At 36.3% G+C, this 7368-nt stretch overlaps 1 non-coding gene across 1 annotated transcript; it reads right to left on the minus strand.

The window, feature by feature from the left end:
* Positions 1 to 6994: 6994 nt before the first annotated feature.
* LOC129073995 (U1 spliceosomal RNA) lies at positions 6995 to 7154 on the minus strand. Its single transcript, XR_008529483.1, has one exon. It is a non-coding gene; the product is annotated as a U1 spliceosomal RNA (small nuclear RNA).
* Positions 7155 to 7368: the final 214 nt, after the last annotated feature.

A 7368-nucleotide genomic window follows, 5' to 3' on the forward strand; every position in this document is an offset into this window, starting at 1 on the left:
TGGACTCAGAATTTAGTCACCTTTTCAATCGTATCCTAGCTGCCACTGTTGGAGAAGTTTGCCAAGGAACAGGCTGTAAATACATGTTATCTTCTTTAAAATTTTATTCTTGATGCTGCTTATATAAAGTATATTGGCTTCTAGAAGTGGGATTAAATAGCAAGCCTACAAGGTAATTTTATGATAGTCTCTCTTTTCCTCAAGACCCTTGGGCATTGAGATTTCACTTTTTCTCTAACTTTGGGACAAACTAGTAACATCTTGTCAGGCAGTGTCTTGGTGGTTTTGACTTAAGTGGAATTAGACACATCATCAACACTTATTAAGTAGATGATTATTATAAATATCAGGGGTGGGATTAAATAGACAAGGGTTTAAAATTATTTGATGACTCATATAATCTAGGATTCCAACAGTGTTTTTGTCTTGCTCATAATGTTTTACAGTCACCATGAAAACTCATAAAGGATAGTATTTTTCCACAGTTTAATATGATTAGTCATTCTCAGAGCATATCTGCAGTTCTTTTGAGAACTATGGAATCAAGAGGGTCATTTTTTCTTTAGAAGGAAAAAAGTTAATTTTATAATTTTAGCTACATTTGTATCTTTTAGAGGGGCAATATGTGAAATACAAACATAAAATTTCATAATACACACACACACAGAGAGAGAGAGAGAGAGAGAGAGAGAGCAAAAAATTTATTGAACTTAGTTAATCCAGGTTTGCATTCTGTGGCAAAGATGTCTTTCAGCCTGCACTTTGCTTGATAGCATTTGAAGTCATTGAAACTTTCTGCAGAATACTTTTGATCAGTTTTCTTAGAAATGAATTAATTTTGCCTTTTCCAATAAGCCTCTTCATTCTTTGCTTGTAGACAGGTAATTTTCCTCTGGCCCTGTTCTCCCCAAGTGTGTGAGATATAATCTTGTTATTCTATATCAGCATTGGCAACAAAGAGTGTTGCAAACTTTCTTTGCAAAGAATGTAGCAGACTTTCACCACAGCTCTCAATTTTAGTTCCCATAATTTTACTGATTGGAAATGTATTACCTTCTCTATTTTGTAATGTATTTCACTGGTATGTAATAAACTTTCTCTTCCACAATACACTTTCTCTTCCAAAAAGTAAAATAAAAAAAATTATATGAAACAAAATAATGTCTTATACCCATGGCATTAAAATAATCATGGTTTCAGGTGAAATTTACACACATGAAATTTAGCAGTAAATGTATCTGAAAGAGTCCTTCATGTAGAAGAAAATGAAAAAAATTTCTTAGAAAAAGATGTAGAATTTAATAGAATTACTAGTTTCAACTCTGAAAACTATTACCACATGAATTCATGATTTTCATTTTAATAGTAATCATACACTTAAAAATACATATTTCATTATTTTTGTATACCAAGTCATGTTATAGGTACCAGAGCCTATTACAGTGAATATAGCACACACACACATACACATATAAATCCTGCCTTCATGGAAACTAAAAATTAATAAATAACTTCAAGATAAGTAAGAGTAAGAAAAGATAGGGGGCTGGATTAAGTTTAAACATCTTCACCAAGAATATGGAACTCACACTAGAATTTGACATTCCAAAATCCTGGGTAAATTTCCCTGCTGACAATTACCATTAAATCCAGTTTATGCCAACCTATATGCATAGAAAGCAGAAAATGTATTCAAAATCAATTAGACAAAAGGCATTTTATAATATCTAAGCCAAAACTCTGCCATTTAAGGGTATTTATTAAGATATTTAGTACTATTGCCAATTCTCTCTGCCCTGTGATTTTTCTCAGGAAAATGTGCAGTAATAATTGAGAATAAGTTGTTTCCATTCTTTATTACAGTCCAGGATTATAGATTTATTTTATGGAGTGGTAACCTGAGAACACAAATTTTAATTATCTTATAATCAGCATTGAGAGCTGAAAGCTAGACCAATCATAGTCTTGAAACTAGGTCATTAAAATGGAATCAAACCACAGGCTTAGAGTGCCAGATAGAGCAGGAGGCTGTATCTTGAAGATCTGTTCACCAAAATGTGGCACAGAGGCGGAAAAAAAGGGAGTTGATTTGAAGCGGCTGCCTAAACATATTTTGAATAAGCAAAAGCATTGAACAGACCCCATGCCAAAGCCACATTCTTAACTAGCCTGAAAGGAGACACAATGAGCCTGAAGAATAAGCAACATAAACACGTTTTTTCAATGTGTCAGCTCTAACCCAGCACTTTACAAGAGTTCCATAATTTTTGCATTAGAAACTTCCTCAAATGTATTTAAAAGTTGAATCTTTAAAAAGCAATTAACATAATAAATCATCTACAGCCTAAACTTTGCATTTCCGAAAAGCCCTACCTCCTTGATGTATAAGTAGGGCTAGCTGGGCTTTATTTACCTCTTGATCTTTTTCCTCTCACTTCACTGTGAAAACTGCCCTGCATCTACCACCAGGAAGAATTTGATGCATAAGAGCTTTGAGGACTTTTACTTCTACAACTGAAGGTTCTGACTGTCTGGAGTTACACTCACAGAATAAGTATACTGTGCTATTCTCTTCCCACCCTAATGCTAACCACACCTCCACCTCCAACTCATCACGGGCCAGCACATACCTGGTGAATAATACTCCTCTGTAGGTTGGTTATTCCTACTCTTGGTATTTCTTGACCTGCCATCTGACCTTCCTGTGAGAGATGGAGGGTCCTTGGAGATTTGAAGAGTGAGAGGTGTGTATAAAGAAGAATGAGAAAGATAAGTATGTTTAACTGCTTGCAACAATGACATGTCATTTCATAAGTTTTTCTCCTTGAGAAGGAACTCTTTAGAGAACCTTATTTTCTTTGTGGAGATCAAGAAACAATTGCAGGTCTTCATTAAGCCAAGAAAGCCATGGGAATAACCATAGATTTTCTTGTTCCAGCATCCCAAGCCTTTCCCTCAGTACTGAAAGTTGATAGTTTCTACTAGTTAAGTTGATACATTAACTTAAAAGGAAAAAGGCATTTTTGTACACCAGCAATGAAATAGAAGACGAAGAAATCAGAAAAAAATACCATTCAATATAGCAAGAAGAAAAATAAAGTACCTAGGAATAAATTTAACCAAAGAGGTAAAAGACCAGTACGCAGAAAGCTATACAACATTGAAGAAAGAAATCAAGGAAGACACAAATAAATGGAAGCATATACCATGCTCATGGATTGGAAGAATTAATACCATCAAAATGTCCATACTACCCAAAGCAATTTATAGATTCAACGCAATCCCTATTAAGATACCAATGACATATTTCACAGAAATAGAACAAACATTTCAAAGGTTTATAGGGAACCATAAATGACCCCGAATAGCCACAGCAATTTTGAGAAAGAAAAACAAAGTAGGAGGGATCACAATTCTGGACATCAAACTCTACTCCAAAGCCACTATACTCAAAACAATCTGGTACTGGCACAAGAACAGACCCATAGACCAGTGGAACAGCATAGAAAGCCCAGAAATAAGCCCAAGTCTCAATGGGCATCTAATATTTGACAAAGGGGGGCAGAAGCATAAAATGGAGCAATAATAGCCCCTTCAACAAATGGTGTTGGGAGAGCTGGACGGCTACATGCAAAAAATTGAAATTGGGTCATCAGCTGACACCATACACAAAAATAAACTCAAGATGGATAAAAGACTTAAATAGAAGTCGCAACATCATCAAAGTCCTAGAGGAGAACATTGGCAGGGAACTCTCAGATATCCCACCAGCAATTTTTTCACTGATATCTCTCCTAAAGCAAGGGACATAAAGGAAAGAATAAACAAGTGGGACCTCATCAAAATAAGAAGCTTCTGCACGGCTAAAGAAAACATCAGCAAAATGAAAAGGGAACCAACAGTATGGGAAAATATATTCGCTAATGATATATCAGATAGAGGGTTCATCTCCAAGATATATAAAGAACTCACTCGACTCCACTCCAAGAAGACAAACGATCCAATCAAAAAATGGGCAACGGACCTGGGCAGATGCTTTTCCAAGGAGGAGATACAGAGGGCCCAGAGGCATTTGAAAGGATGCTCAGCATCACTAGCCATCAGAGAAATGCAGATCAAAACCACCATGAGGTACCACCTCCCACCGGTCAAAATGGCCATCATAAACAGATCCACAAACAACAGGTGCTGGTGAGGCTGTGGAGAAAAAGGAACACTAGTCCACTTTTGCTGGGAATGCAGACTGGTGCAGCCATTGTGGAAAGCAGTGTGGAACTTCCTCAAAAAGCTGAAAATGGAACTGCCTTTAGATCCAGTGATTCCCTTGCTGGGACTATAACCCTAAGAATCCCAAAACGCCAATTCAAAAGAACCTATGCACCCCAATGTTCATAGCAGCACAATTTACAATAGCCAAGTGTTGGAAGCAACCTAAATGCCCATCAGTAGATGATTGGATCAAAAAACTATGGTACATTTACACAATGGAATACTATGCAGCAGAAAGAAAAAAAGTACTAAACTTCACGACAGCATGGATGGAACTCGAGAGTATTACGCTAAGCGAAATAAGCCAGGGGGCAAAAGACAAATACCATATGATCTCACCTATAAGTGGAACCTAACCAACAATACAAAGATGCAAGGAAAATAAGACCAGCAACACTGAAAGGAAAAGAAACCAACAGAGACAAGAGGGAAGAGGGGAGCGGGGGAAAAGGAAGGGAAGGGGAAAGTCAAGGAACATATAGCAAGGACTCATGGAGAAAACCAAAGGGGAAGAGTTGAGGGGGGGGCAAGGGAAAGTGGTGGGGGGTCGGTAGAGACAAATGTATTTGAAAAAATAAATAAAAAATACAACAATAAAAACTACTTCATTGCTAAAAACAAGGAAAAAGAAAAAAGAAAAGAAAAGAAAGATAGGAGAGGAGAAAAGAGGAGGGGAGTGAAGGAGAGGGGAGGGAAGGGGAAAGAAGGGGAGAGTAGGCAAGGAGAGGGAAGAAGGGAAGGGAAGGGAAGGGAAGGGAAGGGAAGGGAAGGGAAGGGAAGGGAAGGGAAGAAAACAAAGAAAAAGCCCAACTTACATTTGTTAGCATTGTCTGACCAGCTTCCCTTCCTTCAGGGAACTGCTTTCTCTCCTGCACTCCATATAATTTTCATGGGATTGTCAATGACATGGCACAACATGGCATAAGCCAGATCAAAGTCTGACTAGTGTTTTACCCTCATGTCTGATAAACAGATGCTGTGTCACAGAATCCTGCTGATTTCTCTGTAATGATATAAACCTAGACCTGTCTGTTGGGGCTGTCTCCACAAAATAAAGGAAAAAAATAAAAAATATGGGAAAATAAAGTTAATATAAAAGAATAAGGTAGAAAAATTACAGTGACTGCTGAGAGTCTCTGGAAACACCAGGCCAAGTTGAGAAGGCTATTAAATTTGATATTTTTTTCTTCTTCCTTCAAAGTAGTTTGAGTTGGGATTGCTTTTTTTACTGTCAAGATAAAATATCTTGACTAATGTATTCAGATGATTTCTAAAAGACAGTCTGAAATACAAAAGTCCATTCAAAAGTGCTGAGTTATGATGTTGAAAGGTGCAGACTGCAGACGGTAGGCAATTTAGAGAACTGGGATGGTGGGCGGGGGGAGAGGGAAGTGATCACAGGCAGTCTGAAAGATATGCAAATCTTCAAGCGAAGCTTGCTTTGAATCTATAAAAGCGGTAAAGTGGGAATGTTTCTGTTTGGTGGGAGTGGTACATTTTGACAATAGGTCAGCAGCAAAACTAGGTTTACCCACAAAGGCTTTCCAAGTGGGCCCGTGTTTCTATCATCCAGGTCACTGGACTGTACATAGCAGGCTGATTCTGGTGATCGCCCCTAGAATCATCTATGTTCCCATACTGAAACTGACCAATTGTGTGGAGACATTTCATAAGTCTTGAAAAGCTCATCAACAGCAAAGTTCTGATTGGCTGATTGCATGCAGAAAAGAATTTGTCTTTTAAGGCCAGGCACAATGTTTTAGATATTGTGAAAAGAGAGGAGAAACACAAGAGAAAATCTATTCTAGAGAAATCCCCTTCTTGCTTACAAATATACCTAATATTAATTTTAAATTTAATGTTATAGACTTACTAATAAACATTTGCAATTAGCTTTTTATTAGATTCTTCAGTATTATGCATGGAAAACTATACATATGTTGTATTTCTTAACTTTCAGTTTTGCTTCTGAGTTTTTTAGGTGATTTCCTACATTTATTTAGGAATCAATTTTGGAGAAAAGGTAAAAGAATATGCATATTAAAACTGGTATATCTTTGTGCTTTTTAAACTATAATATTATTATTACTAGTAGGAATAGAAAAATTTTCAGATTCAAATTACATTCCACTTTATGAAAATATTCATTGTGAAATTTTGTGTTTCTTATTATCCTTTAGTTGGATGTATTGACTTATGGACAACATTATTTTTTCACTAATTTTTCTGTCATATTTCTTGTTTCTGTGTAAATGATTTTTTATTCAGATTAGCACACTTACTTCCTCTTAGCAAAGAGCAGATACAGGCATAGGCAGCATCGTTCGCTGGTTCAGATATCTCTTTGCATCTTGAAAGGCCTTAGCATTGACATGTGTTGTAGAGAATGTATAAAATAGGTAATTTCTGTGTTTATTCATGAGAGAAAAATGATACACAACGTATGTCTGCTGAATTAGAGGTTCTCTTGAAATATACCACAAAGGTTAAATTGCTAGTGACCTAAAAAATCCATATTCCTTAAGGAAACCTATAGAAATTCAGGCCTACTGAACCATTTTCTTTGTTGTGCTCAGGAAAGGAGACATTGAATTAAAACTTAAGGAGTAACAGAAATAAAGATCAAGAATTATGTTCAGATTTGATATTTTGTCAGAAATCTTGCAAAACGTATCATTTATTTATTCATTAAATTGATATATAAAGTTTTTGTTTCTTTTCTTTTTAGGGAAGAGAGCAAACACAGTCCCTCACTACTACAAATTATACACTTTCCTTCATTTCGGGAAATTACAGCTGTCAGCACATCCGGAGTGCAATGGATAAGCCTCACCCAATGGGAAAACCACCTTCATGATCATGGGGTCTCCCATGACAGCAAGTATGATTTTAAAAAAGTTTTTATTTAAGTACAAAATACATAGAAAAAAATGCAAGACAGTATGTAGCTTTCTGAATATTTAAAACCTTAACATACTTCTGTAACCATTAGTCAGACCAAAAAGACAGAATGTAACAATAACCCGAGACGTCCTCATTCTTTCAAGGCACTACCCATTCCTTCCAGGGTACACTGATTTCTAACACTTTTTATTAATG

Source organism: Pteronotus mesoamericanus, unplaced genomic scaffold (genome assembly GCF_021234165.1).
Source record: "Pteronotus mesoamericanus isolate MK-2021 breed Mesoamerican mustached bat unplaced genomic scaffold, CSHL_Meso_final contig_44, whole genome shotgun sequence".
Lineage (NCBI taxonomy): Eukaryota > Metazoa > Chordata > Mammalia > Chiroptera > Mormoopidae > Pteronotus > Pteronotus mesoamericanus.